The sequence below is a fragment of the Rissa tridactyla genome, chromosome 10, assembly GCF_028500815.1.
Source record: "Rissa tridactyla isolate bRisTri1 chromosome 10, bRisTri1.patW.cur.20221130, whole genome shotgun sequence".
NCBI lineage: Eukaryota > Metazoa > Chordata > Aves > Charadriiformes > Laridae > Rissa > Rissa tridactyla.
The window spans coordinates 2,002,767-2,018,927 of record NC_071475.1 but is presented as its reverse complement, the minus strand read 5'-3'; the positions used below and the strand labels follow the sequence as shown (position 1 = coordinate 2,018,927).

The 16,161-nt window shown below is 40.0% G+C and overlaps 1 protein-coding gene across 1 annotated transcript in view; it reads left to right on the top strand.

Annotated features, from left to right (window-relative positions):
- The first annotated feature begins 15,045 nt into the window (after positions 1–15,045).
- ERC2 (ELKS/RAB6-interacting/CAST family member 2) overlaps positions 15,046–16,161 on the top strand; it is a 370,025-nt gene continuing 368,909 nt past the window's right edge. The window contains exon 1 of the mRNA XM_054216425.1: positions 15,046–15,370. The gene's annotated coding sequence lies outside the window, so the exon portion shown is untranslated. The remainder of the gene's footprint in view (positions 15,371–16,161) is intronic.

The following is a 16,161-nucleotide window of genomic DNA, read 5'->3' as shown; positions in this document are numbered from 1 at the left end:
GGGACCAGATGCGTTACATCCAAGAGTGCTGAAAGCCAAGCCACTTTCCATGATTTACCTGAAGTCATGGCTAACTGGGGAGGTCCCAATGGACTGGAGGGTAGCAAATGTAGCGCCCATCTACAAGAAAGGCAGAAAGGAGGATCCAGGAAGCTATAGACCTGTCAGTCTGACCTCAGTAGCAGGGAAGGTCATGGAGCAGATCATCTTGAGTGCCATTACAAGTCGTATAATGGACAAGCAGGGGATCAGGCCCAGTCAGCATGGGTTTAGGAAAGGCAGGACCTGCCTGACAAACCTGATCTCCTTCTATGACAAGATGACCCGATTATTGGACGAGGGAAAGGCTGTGGACATTGTCTACCTAGACTTTCGAAAAGCATTTGACACTGTTCCCCATAGAATTCTCATGGAAAAACTGGCTGCTCATGGCCTGGATGAGCATACGATCTGCTGGATCAAGCACTGGCTGGACGGACGGTCCCAAAGGGTGGTGGTCAATGGAATTAAATCCAGCTGGCAGCCGGTCACAAGTGGTGTCCCTCAGGGCTCAGTGTTTGGACCATTTCTGTTTAACATCTTTATTGATGATCTTGATAAGGACATAGAGCGTATCATCAGCAAGTTTGCAGATGACACGAAGCTAAGCGGGAGTGTTGATCTGCATGAGGATAGGGAGGCTCTACAGAGAGACTTGGATAGATTGGACCGATGGGCCAATGCTAACGGTATGAGCTTCAACAAGGCCAAGTGCCAGGTCCTGCACTTGGGCCACAACAACCCCACGCATCGCTACAGGCTTGGGGCAGTGTGGCTGGAGAGCTGCCTGGCAGAAAAGGACCTGGGGGTTCTAAGTGACAAGCGGCTGAACATGAGCCAGCAGTGTGCCCAGGTGGCCAAGAGGGCCAATGGCATCCTGGCTTGTATTAGAACTAGTGTGACCAGCAGAAGGAGGGAGGGGATTGTCCCCCTGTACTCAGCACTGGTGAGGCCACACCTTGAGCATTGTGTCCAGTTCTGGGCACCTCAATACGAAAGAGATCTCGAGGTGCTGGAGCGAGTGCAGAGGAGGGCAACGAAGCTGGTGAAGGGCCTGGAGAATAAATCTTATGAGGAGCGATTGAAGGAGCTGGGACTGTTTAGTTTGAGGAAGAGGAGGCCGAGGGGAGACCTCATCGCTCTCTACAACTACTTGAAAGGACATTGTAGAGAGGTTGGTGCTGGTCTCTTCTCACAGGTAATTAGCGATAGAACAAGAGGGAATGGCTTCAAGCTGCAGCAGGGTAGGTTTAGGCTGGACATTAGGAAAAAATTCTTCCCAGAAAGAGTGGTCAGACACTGGAATAGGCTGCCCAGGGAGGTGGTGGAGTCACCATCCCTGAATGCATTTAAGACTCGTTTAGATGTGGTGTTGGGGGATATGGTGTAGGGGAGAACTTTGTAGAGTGGGGTTGATGGTTGGACTCAATGAACCCAAGGGTCTTTTCCAACCTAAATGATTCTATGATTCTATGATCAGCAACTCAGTAGCTTTCACATGTTCTTCCAGTATCTATTTCATAACCACAACCATAATTCCATTGCAATATGTTTTGATTTTTTCTTCTACAAATAAAAATTCTAATTATTGCAGTACTTTATTCTGGTCTTTCCTCCATCTCTCTCATTCATTTCTTCCTTAGTTTATTTTATTCTACTTGCATGCATCTTAGTCATTTCTATGCCTCTGAAAGTGTTCTACTTTCCAAGCTGATCTGCAAAAAAGCATCTCTTAAGATACACACTAATTAATATGGATGGGTTTGGTGACCACAGCTTAAATTTCAAACAGCAACATGCAGATCTTAGTATTTGCTGTTCTATATAAGAACTGTGTGATTTTGGAACACCTCAGCTTGAGCTTCAGTAGCATACAGGATTTGTCTTTTAATAACTTTGTGTAGGAGAACTGCAGTACCCCAACCGTCTGCTTTATGCTGAACTCTTTGAAGTATCCAATTTTGTCTTGCAGAATGTGGCTGCCGCACATGCTGGGTGCTGATTGCAAGTATTATCTTAAGATAATCACTTCTCAATATTTAAGAAAATTACTCTTCTTTTAAAAGCATTCTTTTGTGCATTTATACTCCTGCTGGCTTTCTCGCACTAGGAGGTAACTGACAAATAGCATCAGGCATTTCCATGGCTGCCTTTGCTGCTGCATTGTGTTTATCAAACAAATTGGGAGGAAGAAGAGGACTATGAAAAATCAACGACCTGCAGCTTCTCAAGAAAAAAAAATGTCTAGAATGTAACTTGGGAATAAAAAGAAAACCTGTCCTATCGCGCAACCAGAGTGGTTTGTCTGTGTAACAAGACTGGAGCAGTGTTTGAGAAGGACCTGAAACAAAGATTCATAGCCTTTGGACACCCTAATGTCCTGCTTTACAGAGAACTCATGAAAACTGCAGGTAGGAGCCCTGAAAGAAAGAGCGTAACCAGCTATTGGGCATTTTTCCTTACCTTTAGTATTAGTAAGCATATGATATGAAAGTTCAATAATGAGTGCGCTTAACAGCCAGTATTAAGGTCTTGAAGATCTAGTGGTTTTATGTGCAAACAACCTGAACTCACCTTACATTCCTGAGTACCTGCTGCTATGCCAAACTAAATCCTTTTTAAGCCTGATCTTCTTTCTTCACTTCTATTCCTTATAATACATTGTGGATCACCATAATCTCTGCTCTGTAACAAGAACACAGAAGTAAAGAACCATTTTGCTCCACTAATATAGTGGAGTTTACTATAATATAGTAAACTATTATAAATTAAATAATCGTCAACTTCCAAAATACTTTGTTTTCTTGTTATGCTCCTGGGTTCCTATCTTTTTTCCTTATTAAAGACAACAAAGAGTTTTGCTCAGATTCCCTTTTATTTCTAAATTAACCCTTCTGTCTGTCAAGCACAGGCCATAGTGCTATTTCAGATCCTAAACCAGCCGCTGTACTTAAACACCAAAAACATGAATCCCATTAGCTGCATGAAAGAAGCAGGAAAAATATTTCCCGTGAGGTAAGGTTTGTGCAGAGAGGTAATAACGTTTTCTTAGACTAATTGTTGTAGCTGCAGATCATTTTCAGATGTACTCCTCTTCAGAGCTGCTTGGTCAAGGTATTAAAAAAAAAGAGAATGCAGGAAATAAAAATATATTTTGGAAAATCCAAAGTACATTTAAATAAGGACTAAAGAAATGTAAGTATGTATAAATAAGAAGTTAAGAAATGTATTAAAAATACTGCTGTTATAACTACTGCCTCCTGTTTTATCCCAGTGTCTCCCTAGTTCCTCCATTCATATTAAAGATGGTCATACACAGTTCTCATACCACAGTAGTAGCACAGTCTGCTCAGGGATCAAGAAATCATTCTCCGTATTGTAGTCTGATCTTCCATGGTTTATATAAATTTTTTTAATTGAGCTATACTTCAGTGATTAATGCATTTATCCTCCCCTTCACAGCGGCTGCTGCTATCGTAACATATGGTTTGCCTGTCTGCCTTTTGCTATACATATTTGCTTTCCAATTGCCCTGAAAATTTCAGAATAAATTCAGTACTGTATGGCAAAATACTCTTTTATAGCAACATGAAAAATCTTCTGGTTTATAGTTCACTTGTATATAAGTGTTTTACATCCTGAAGGAGCAAGAAATGTTTTTAATACAATGGAATTAAGCTATATTTGTGAGGTTTTCCATTGTTTTTCTCTTACCTTCTTTATGACTGACACATTTATAGAATTTTTGCATAGATATTTCTTCCTCTAGTTAGTAATTTCATACTAATTTTACCGATTTACAGAATTTTACCAATACTTCTATTTGTTTCTATGACCCGTTTTTTTCTGGGAGTTCTGAATCTGCTCCTCAACATTTCTGTATGGCTTCAGCATAGACGATTGTTTTCTTCCGCTTTTTTTTCCACATCTGCTAAAAGAATACTGTGCTATTCAAAGCTATTGGATTGACAGGAGCGTACATGTTTCATCATTCTTAAAGGTGAGGGAAGGGTAGAGCAACAGCTGTTCATAGGCTTCAGTTTTGCTTCCTATGTTTTGAGGTTTCTGTCATCTTTCAGCACCTTCAAATAAGTTTTCTTCCTAAGATTAAGTCTAAATGATAAAGAAAAAAAAATATGTGGAAATTAGAGTTGCTACGGTATATTTAATCCATAACCAGAATTGGTTGGAAACAAAATTATAAGTTCTTTCCACTAAGCTTTAAAGTTTGATGTTTTCCTGTATTTTTCCTTTTTTAAAAATTTTTTAATATTTTTTTTATTTGACTCGCACAACAAAGTCAATTAAACAATGAGAAAGCCCACATAAATCAAAAAGATTAGGCATAGTAACACCTATTGATTTTTCCTCACTAAACAATATTTTATCAAGTGATAACAGAAAAAAAATCCTTGGATTTTCAAGAACTATGTTATGAGAGCCACTTTCTCCCTCATTGCACAGTCACACCTCAGGCATATTCAGGCTTGCAGACTGCATATGCTGAGATTTGCAGTCCACTAGAAATAGATGTGCCAGACTGACAAGGAGGAATTCCTGTACATTAGCAGCCATTTTGTACCTTTTTGTAGAGAAATATTATATAATGTCAAGCTGACAATTAGAAAATATTTCTTCTTCTCTATTTTAACTTCTGAGCCATCTCCTTTTTTCTTTTTTCTATATGGCTTAATAAAGAAATAAAAAGTCATCAGTTCAATTTAATGTAGACCTCCATTATTGTTATATAGGTAAATTCTTCTGTTACAATACGTGGTTGTGTTTCCATTACTGAAATCACAAATTGCTCTCAGTCAGAAAGGTAATCAACAAACTATACTAGTGGAATAGGACGTAAAAGTGGGACTGGAGCACTGAAGAAAGCAGAAACTCTTAGGGGATGAATGCAAAAAACCCCCAATATTGAGTTTATCCCTGGATCTAAATGCCCCTAACAAAGGAAGGCATTTCATCTGCAATCATCAATACCGAAATAGGCTTTTTTAAATGCACATTTCAAGTTCTGAGGATAACTTAATCATTAGATCCTTCTGTAGGCAGAGGAAAAGAATGTCTTGAGAATCAACCAGATAGACAGAAAGAATTTCACCTATTGTTACATTTATGCTAGTAAATTAAACAGGTTCAGGAAGCACTTCTTGGTGCATACTCTGCCAAACAGATCCCTGAAGAGGCCAAAGTCTGCTCTCCTGAACTCCGGAGTAGCGACCTTACTGTGCGCCGTCCTCACAGCCCTAAGGATCTTGAACTCCGCCATCTCATGGTCACTGCAGCCCAGGCTGCCCTGGAGCTTCACATTCCCCACCAGCCCCTCCTTGTTGGTGAGAACAAGGTCCAGCATGGCACCTCTCCTCGTTGGTTCCTCTATCACTTGGAGAAGGAACTCACCAAAGATGCATTCCAGGAACCTCCTGGATTGCTTATGCCCTGCTGTGCTGTCACTCTAATGGGTATCAGGGTGGTTGAAGTCCCTCATGCAGGCCAGGGCCTGCGAATGTGAGGCTGCTCCCATCTGCCTATAGAGGGCGTCATCCACTTGGTCTTCCTGGTGGGGTGGCCTGTAGCAGATCCCCACTGTAACATCACCTGTCCCTGCCCTCCCTTTAATCCTGACCCATAAGCTCTTTGTTGGCTTCTCATCCATCCCCAGGCGAAGCTCCATGCACTCCAGCTGGTCACTGACATAGAGGGCGACACCCCCTCCTCATCTCCCCTGCCTGTTCTTCCTGAAGATCCTGTATCCTTCCATTCCAATACTCCACTCATAGGAGTCATCCCACCACGTCTCCATGAGGCCAATAAGGCAGACATGCAGACATCTCTAACTCCTGTTTATTCCCCATGATGTGTGTGTTTGCATAGAGCCATTTGAGCTGGGCCCCGATGCAGATAATTTACTGGCTGGAGTGGCTGGTATTCCTTTGTGCTGCACTCCAGGTACTCTCCTGTTGACCTGCTACCCTTCTCCAGACTCTGGCCATCTATGACTGGCATTGGCATCATACTGGTAGGAGTGGGATGGATTGAGGTTCCCCTCCCCCTCTTCACGAGCTTCGAAAGCCTCTGACTGAAGATACTCTTCCCTTTCTCTCACAAGTGGACCCTTATCAGGCCCCAGTAGACCAGATTTCTCAAAGCAAATCCTATGGTCTGAGTAGCCAAACCCCTGGCTGTGGCACCAGTCCTGTAGCCATTTGTTGATTTGCCAGATCCAGTTGGCCCTATGAAAAAACTACCTGTGCCCCAGAGTCCCGGACCTCCCAGGGCTCTATAATCCTGCTTGATATTCCTCAGGCTGCTCCTGGCTGTATCGCTAGTGCCCATGTGAAACAACATATAAAAATATTAAAGAATATTAAAATAGAAAACCATTAAAGAATAAATAAAAAAATACTAAAGAATAAAAATATTAAATAATATTTACAAAGAACATATAAAAATATTAAAGACCAGAACATAAATTAATTATTCAGAATAGCATATGCCATTAGTTATTCTGTGTTACAGCACTGATAAGAATCTTGATAACAAAAGTAAAATCCAATAGTTATGGGATCTTTTTGTAAGTTATCACTACAATGCTAAGAAAATGGGACAATGACCTTAAGACTATTTCAATGAAGATCATGGAGTATACGACGACTGATCGGTTACTGAAATGTAGTATTCCTTAATACCTGTCTTTAAGTTCTACATGAAGCAAAAAATATATTGGTACAGATAGAAATCTAACATTCTTGTGTTCTCCAGGTATATTTTTACATAGTATAACTTTGTGTATAAGAAATACATTTAAAATTAATTTTAAAAGAATGTTGGGATGGCATAAAATATTGCATAACTACAGACGAACCACAAAACCAGGAAAAGTGATGTTTTAGCTATAGAGTGAAGCACAGCTCATAGTATTCACATTTTTTTCTTAAAGTTTCTGGGACTTTGTAGTGAAGTTGAAGATTGAGAGAACCTGCGCCTTTGTATCATAGTTTTTCACTGGGGAGCTTGTGGAGTGTTTTTTGTTTTCATGCAAAAATACCAAGGAGGAGTACTAGTATATGTGTAAAAGCATCCATAAAAACACCTTGTAAATTGTCTACAGTAATATATAAACTAAATCAAACTTAATTCCCCATAAATTTATACTTTGTGTGATCATATGGAGTATTATGAAGTGGATATAGTGTGACCCTGTCAAAACAATAGTTCTATAAATCTGCTTCAGCATGTTTAGATAAAGTAACAGATAGAAGACTATCAAGTCCTCTTGTCATAAACATCAGTTGTGTGAACCTCATGCTTTCTGTGTAATGTCAGTTATTAGCTGGTAGCTAGCATTAGTGTGAGCTGGATTGGCCATCCATGGTCAGGCATATTATACTTGCTGTTCTGTTGGACATGCAGTTCCTCAACAGAATCCACAATGAGTGCAAAAGTAGAGAGGCATCTGCAGGTTCGTTGTCAGTCTGATACTCTACTACCTTGTATATATCCACTTTTGGTTTTGAAGCGGTCATGGAAGGCTATTGCTTTTCACTACGATCCTTAATTTATTTGATCTAGTGAGGAGCTATTCACTATAGAAATTTGATTCCATTTTGGGAGTACTCTTGTGGATCAAGTTTCTAGCTCCACCTTTAAGTAGTTTGGTTCCTGCCCAAGTGCTTCCATCCTGTGAATGTGATAAAGGCAGTAACTCGGACTTCAGTACCCAGCTGTTTAAAATTGGAGGACATTATGTCACCAGTAAAATGTTCCCTTACTGAACAGCTGCCCTGTAGCTCTGCTGAGAAAAGATGGTGTATTTGGTGTGAGCAGTCCTACCATCCTGATTTTGTTTGTACCTGCCAACTTCAGTGTAGTGGTTGAGATCGTAAGTAGGGAAGGAGATCTCACTTTCCTGTAACTGGAGAATTGAGAGGGGAACCTCAGTTGCCTTCAGATTAAATGCCTCATGTTGATGCTTGTAAGTAAAAGTTTCAGTATCTAGATTTACTTTTCATGAATGAAATAGGCATTTGAAGCTTAAGCCTTACTGAAAAGTCAGTTAGACTTTATCTCTGAATTGTCTAAAATGCTTTAAAAAAATCAACTAGCATCTAAGAGTTTACTAGTCAGTGCTTATTTAGAAGCAGCTCTAGTATAGTCACATTTACAACTGTGGTAGCAGTTGTAATTTTTCCAAGAAACACTTTTAATATGTTCTATTTATGTTAATAAAAGTTCTTCTTCTTTAATATTCTCTGAAATACATTGTACCATTGATGTAAAAGCCTATTAATGGCCCTATTTTGAGATGTGGCCGCTGAAGAATTTCTGTGCGCTAGGTATATTTACTATTAAATAATTTTGATATTTTTGCTCTATTTGCAAGAATGAAATTAACTGCATGTGCTAGAGTAGCTTTATTTCTATCCTGAATAGATTAGCAGTGCAGTACATAATAAATTGCTTAAATTATGCAATTACAAAAAAGAATATACTTTGTTTGTTTTTGCATAACTATACATTATAATGAATTCCACAATAGCATATTGTGCGTTCATGTATATTCAAGTAACATTTTCTCATCCTCTGTAAAGCGTGTGTCACTGTTAGATTAAAAATAAATAAATTATACTAATGATTTTGAAAACCAAGACAGCAGACTTTGATTGGTGAGTTGTCATGAGGAAAAGTAAAGAAGGAAAATAACATTTGGTGGAAACTATTTTATGATTCAATTTGACAGATCTGTAGGTGGATATCTGAACCTATAAAGCAGAAATAGAGCAGTCCTACAAATTATTGACTGAAAGGTGCAACACCTCCGTGGACTAAACTAATAGGACCTAATTCTGAAATCAACAGAAAAAATTAATTTTGTTTCAATGATTTTGTTTGGAGGTTTTTGTTTGCTTGTTTTGGTCAAGTGCTCACCCCAAATCTAATCACCACATCATGGTAAATGCAACGGGTTGTTTTCTGGAACCTTCAGTATATAAATCATGCAGAATTTAGGGTTGTTTTTGGTTTTTTGGTTTTTTTTTTCTTTTCTTCCAGAGATATCAGTGTACTTCACGTGAAAGTAATTTTCTTGTACAGTTCCATTAATTTTCTTCTTTCTGGACCTTACCTGTTGGGAAGAACTTGCAGTAGGAAAGTAACTTTCTCATTTGATCCTTGCTGGGAGTAAGGTATTAATATGAATAAAGAGCCCCATCATCCATTATGAGTTACTTTCTTTTTCAAAAAATAAATATATCCCTTAAATCTTTTCTTTGAATATTATTTAAACAACACCATCTCGGTTATATCTTGTAATAGTGACTTCTACTGGAGAATTATAACTAAATTTAAAAGTGCTTGTGAATGGAATAATCACTTAAACTTTATGAAGGAGACTACTGTCACATTTATTTGCTTTATACCGCAACATAGGGTAAACAGAATTACTGATTCCGCTTCTTGATAATAGTCTAATCTAGCATAATTTTATGTATTTCTGTTTTTTACTATCAAAAAACAGGGGCTGACTGGCATGATCATCTCTTATTTCTTCTTCAGAAGCTCCCACGCTTCTAATAATTTTCATGTCTTTGTGTTGTTTCTATTTGTGCTGTATTTTTGTGAGAAAGTTATTCAGGTTTTCATATATTACTGTACTACCAAAATTATTTTTTACAATTAATTTTAAAATTTTTATTAAAAAGTAGACTATTTTATCATGTTCTTGACTTGGCTTCTGTAACAGAAAATGAAAGTTGAAAGCAACTCTGCCACTAGGAAAGCACAGATGAATACATCAGGGCCAGGTTCAATGGATTAAAGATAAAATGCACTTTCCTCAGTTTTTAAAGCACACACCTACTGTTGCTTGCTCTCATTTATGCAGCAGCAGTGACTGAGCTCCATTTCTATTTGTATTTCTGTTTTTAAAAAAAATGAAGCACTAAACAGCATACATCTTCACCAAAATATGAAAGGGAGCTAGCTGCTGACAAAGTGTTATTGCTACAGGTAAGAAGAGAAGAGAGCTGGGAAGGATAAAGGGAGGCACGGGAGCAGAAGACAATCAGTAACATTATATGTTTTCTAAAGTTATTTTGAATTATTTATACATAGAATAATTAAACAGAAAAATTATAATAAGAGTATGTTTTACACTTTCATGTTTCCAAAATCAACATAGCATAGTCTGAGGAAAATAGCAGACTTTTAAATCTGTATTTCATCTATATTTTAATTGTTTAAGGTCTAACTTACTCTCATGTAAATAAATTTAAAAAAAAAAGTCATTAATTTCAGTGGGGTTTTCACAGCTCCTAATGTGCAATATAAGCAGAAATAAATATGAACATGATGCATTTTTAAGTCAGAAAACTTTTCATAAAAAAAACAATTTCAGAAAACAAACAAATGTACGGTAGCCAAAAATATATCTGAAGGTAGAAACTATTAAAAAGTGCAAGTCTTAGATATAGTATCACATGACACATATTATAAATACTGGTTTAAGTTTTACAACAGGCTGCTTCCTTCTAATAGTTGGCTGAAAGATATGTCTAGTAATGCATCGGAACCTCTTATAACAAAAGAAAAAAAAAAAGTGCTAGTTACTCACATGATCTGGCTCTCTTCTTTTTATGCTTAATGGTGCCCACCTGCATCATGACAGGAAAGATGACACAGATGTTCCTGTGATTAGACCGAAATGAGAACTTTCATCAGCTGCATAAAAAGTCAGTCTTAAGTACATACTATTGTTATTATTCCAGCATTGTCTTGAATGTAGGGAATGAATATTATTGAAGGGTTTGGATTATGTGACCCTGAGGTTGTTTGCATGGATGTTGTTTCTACTAATACAATAAGTAGATTAGCTGTAAAATTCTGATTATTTTTTTTCCCTTTTACTTGAGCTGCACATTTTTCTAATAAGTCTTTTTGAATACAATTTGGCAAAATATTTTTTTTCACAAAGCTCTACACCAAATGGTTTTGTCCACAGCGGGTATATTCTGTTCTTTGGCACTAGTAATACCCACAGCACTCCCCCCCGCAGATGGTCTACTGCTCCAAGACAGTGTATGATTAATTCTACTAGAAACTTTTTATTCAATGATACCAAGCTTAATTCATTGAAATATTGTTGCAACCTTACGGTAACTCTGTGGTGTCTTCCTACAATGATTTTTCCTTGGAAAGAGGATTCTTAGGCTACTGGTCTTTTGTCAGAACGATCCTGGCTTTTGCAGGCTATCACAAGGACCATAACCTCTGCCAGTGAATGAGTCACAAAAAGATAAAGCAGAACCTGATGTTCCCATCTTTTCACATAGACAGGGATGGGGTGATATGTTGTTTAAAAAACTGTCAGCAACTGACAACACTTAGAACAAAAGTCCTGTCATCATTAACAGTACTGAGAAAGAACTGGTATTAGCAATACCGAGATAGGTCTGTAAAATGTTATTATTGCACACTGAATCTAAATTAAACACTAAACTTCTGAAAATGCACACTACTTGTGCTTTGAAGCATTCAGTGAAGTGACCCACATTTTGTAGTGTTCATGCATTTTCTTACAAATGCAGACTTGCTAACTCTTCAAGAGTACTTTCTGTTTGCTTTTTAGACCAAGTGAAATTATTTGTATACAAAACCATATCCGTCCTTGTCAATTTCTACAGGAACAGATTTTCTCTGTCCATAACTTCCACAGTTTTGTAACTATTTTAACAGAAATGTTCTCAATTAAGTATGCAGATTTGAAAAGCAACTGAAGTTTTAATTTTAATCATGGTTTGTCCCATTACTATGAACTTGGAAAAAATATTGTAATTAATCTGAGATATTAAAGTAGGAGTATGTCCTGTTCTTGGGGAAATAAAAAACTGCTGTACTTTTTACTGTGAATCGCATTCTAGCATTGGTTTGAGTATTTGCATCTCTGAATAAATATTCATGTCAGCAAACTATTTCAACTGGCTTTGGAGAGTTCAAATACAGCAATGAAGGGATTATGTTAGTTTTAGACATGATTGATTGAAATCAATTTAATTTGATATTGTTTTTAATAGAAATTCCATAAAAGCTGTTCTTACTGATAATGTGGCATGTGCATACATGAGCAAGAGACGAATAAAATACAGATTACAGTAAAACTACTCCACATCTGAAGTGCTTCTTCAAAACATTGTTACAGCAATGAGGTTAAGAAGAGGCAGATAAAATACATTTGTGAAATTTTATGTATGGTAAGATATGAGATTGCCTGGAAGCTAAAGATTGAGGACGATCCGTTAAAATTATATCAAGAGCAATTAAACTCAAAATATAAATTTTGAGAAGAGGGGGAAATATAGAAGAGGAAAACCACTCATTTCTTAGGATAAGTCAGTGATATTTATAGAAGTTTCCCTTAGTCTCCTTAACACAAAACTAAATAAATAAAATCTTAGGAGTAATTTTAAATGCAGTTTACAGTTTTCTGATGAAAAAGGCTTTCAGGCTTCACATAGCAGCTAATCTCCTGCTCTTTTCCTGCATAGTATTTTTTTTTTGAACCCCCAAATAAATATGTATGTCATCTTAACTACTTTTACGCTTAAGGGAAAACACACATTTAATTTTTTTTCACCTGTGTATGTATGCACATATAGTAGTGAATTTTAGATATCATGTTCTTAAACACCTGGCTTTGAACATTTTTGGCCTTCGGTGAACAGGGACATGAAAGCAATTTTGCCTCTGCAGTTTTACGCAGACATCGGTGTATTTTTAGGCTACTTCACAATGACTAACACACTTTCCTTTCAGACGTTTACTGGGTAGGGACTGGAACCCATGGGTTTGCAATGAATGGACAGAGACAAATGCTCAGAGAAATCCACGGGCTTGCAGTACGTGTGCTGCTGCTGCCTGCTGTCAGAGCGCTTGCTGCTGCCCCCGGCGGCAGGCCGCCCGCCGCTGATGAAGCCCCAGCTCCTCGGGAATGCTGGGAATGTTGAGTCAGGGACTGGCAACCCAGACAGCAAGGCTCGCAGCTGACTGAGGGAGACTCGCTGAGGGACGGAAAGACAAGGGACAGGAGCACACAAGCCTCCCCCGACTGCAGCAGGTTCCCTCTCTTCCTCCCCTTGTAGGGGGTTCGGTTGCTCCGGCTCTCCCTGCTGCCTCCTTCCTCCGCGCAAACGAGATGTCAGCTAAACGTGATGTTGTAAAATCCATGTGAGGACGAAAGACAGATGCAATGATTTGAAAGGTGAGAAGCTTAAACAAGAATATGGCTGTAATACATTACTGTAAATTTATTGTGATTAAGGAAATGGCTATGTATTGCTTTCTTCGACTGTCTGGTAGCTGAAACTGGAAATGAATTTGCAGAACAGGCTTTTTATATTGCTTTAGAAATACATTGTAATAAATGGGACCAAGTGCACATCTTATTCTGGTAACAGAGTGCCTCTCCCTACAGAATCGTCAACCAGAAACGTCTCTTGCAATTTCTCCTAAAAACAGCCATAGGAGTCTCATTTTTTGTGACAAGTGTTTAAAAATATTATTGTTGTTGAAGTTTTCTAGAATAGGATTGATGAGCTTTGTAAATTCCTGGCTTTGTACTTAAATACTGGATAATGTTTGGTGTTTTAAAAATCATGTCAGGAAAAAGGTGGGAGACTTCTGTTCCCTTGTAGTGGCTGGCGAATGGAAAGCAGAAACTAACAGGGTATTATTTTGCAGTTATATAATTAATGAATACTTAGTGGGGTTCCTCGTTTATGATGCTGGGTGGTTTTAATTTTTTTTTAAAGATCATTTTAGGTTGGACAAGAGTGATGCATATGATAAAATTCATGCATATATTCATCAAGGATACATACATATTTTGCTGAGAGTGCTAGAGCAGTAATGTGATGAGGAAGGAATATATATATATATTTTTTTTTATTAGTGTATGATTGATTTCTAGGCGGCTACCTGCTAAGCCTTGTGATGGATGGATGGGAATCTACTCCCTTAGCAGCGAATTGATATTTCCCTTTTGATGGACACACCAACCGACCACTTGCATTGGCAGATACAAGCTCGTTGCAAATAAGCACGGCCAATAAGTGCAGTGAAGAGCAGGGCAAATCCCACTTGTCAGGGTTAGTTTTCTGGTTGGCTTTTTAAATCAGTGGTTTCGCTTAACCGTTTGTTTGTTTGGGATTTGTTTTTTTTTTTTTTTTTAATTTCCTATTCCCGTGCCCCCGTCCCTCATGTGCATGCCCAGGGCGGCCGCCTCGTACGCAGCCCCTTCCCGGCAGCTCCACCGAGAGCAGGCCTTTCCCCGGCTCCCCCGCCTTCGAAGGGCGGGGAAGGGGGGAAGGTTTCCCCCTCCCCTCCACCAAGTCGCTTCTCCCCTGGCACTTCATTTCCCTGTGGCGAAGTCGAGGACAGAAAAGATCCTCCGTCTCATGCCTGCCCCCACCCCCGCCAGCCTCCTGGCCTCCCTGCTCTGAGGGAAGATGCTGCGGAGATCCGTTACCGCCCTCCTCCCACCTCAGGGAAACCGTGAAACTCCACAGTCTTGGTCCAGCTGCGCTTTCCAGGGCTCGGGGAGAGACCTCCCGCGGCCCTACGGTGGGTCCTTTTCCAGTCCCAGGGGCGGGGGGGAGTTGGGACTGTCCTTCCAGCTTCGCTTCTCCTCAGCGACCACTGAGGAAGCCCCATCATCTTCCTGGCCCAGCTCCCCCCACAGACGGCCGTGTCAGAGCAGCGCGTCCACCCCCTACCTGCGTCTCTACAGGGGCCCCTAAAGCAATCCCTCGGGCGAAAGGCAGGCTCCGTGCACCTCGGAGCGAGCCGCCCGCGACGCGGAGGCCGGCGGGCAGGGCTGGCTTTCCTCTGGCGCTGACTGCGGGCGGGCAGCGCCGCCCCGCCCCTCCCTCCTCGGCGGGCGGGAACGCCCCACCTCGCTCAGCTACCCGAGGGCGGGCGCTGGCGCGTGCCTGCCGCCGCTCGCGCAGCCCAACGGCCGCTGTCGTCCTCCTCCTCACGGGAGCCCGCGCGGGCGTTCCCGGGATGGGGTCCGTTCGCCAGCCGCTTCTCCTCAGCGCCCCGCCGCCGCCTCCCGGGGTCGGGCGGTTTGCCATCTTGCTTTGCTGCTAGTGCCGGCTTGGTATTTTCTTTACCTGTTCTGTGGAAGAGCGGAGGCTGCCGTAGCCCTTATCCCTTCACAGTCTCTCCTGCTTGAGCGGTGCATTTCCCCGTTTCTTCCTGTTACTGTGTATGAAGAGGAAAAGGTGCCTTTTTAGGGTCTGCTTTTGCACGCGGGGAGTGTGTAATGGTAAGTTTCTCCAGTTCCCTTAAGGAGTATGTTTATGTGGGAAAATCTTTGTTACAGTTTCTTGATGTAAGAAACTTTTCAGTCTAGGTCTTGGCTTCGTGGGTGACTGGGTTTAGGGGTGTGTGTGAAAATAACTCTCTCCATACCTCTTCAGTGCTTTAAAAGAAACCTTTCTGTTACTGTTATTTTTTGTGTGAAAGCTCTATGTATTACAGTTTTCAAAGGCATCAAGGTGAGTTAGCAATTTCACTTTTCCTAAAGGAAACTGCGTGAGGCTGACTTTCTGTCTTGAGAGGGAAGCGACGATAGTTTCTTCTTCCAAATGAAGTCCCAGAAGCTTATGGCTTCGCAGTTCAGGTTGAAACTAGATGTTTAAACTAGGGAGAAACTGTGTGCTGTATCTTGCTGTATGTCTCACAAGTGCACTCAGGGCTGGGTTGGGTAGATCATCCAGTGAAGAACTGAGAGATCTCTTATTTTGTGTGTGTGTGTTTTGTGTGTGGTGGTGTTTGTTTTTTTTTTTTTTTGTAGTGCTAGTTCATTTGTACTGTGTCTTCAAATAGACATTTTATCACCACTAAAATTTCAAATGCAAGGGGAAGGAGATGCTTTGCTAGTGAAAGAGAAAGCAAGTATGTGGACAGTCGTCCTTGTCATTCTGTCATAAATGCCATTTGTTTGCTTGAGAGAGTAGATGGTAAAAATACTGACTCCAGAAAACAGTTGGAAGTAAATAATTTTGAAGGGTAGTGCTGAGGATTGAAAGGTTGTTTCTGTGTTGGAGAAAGTGT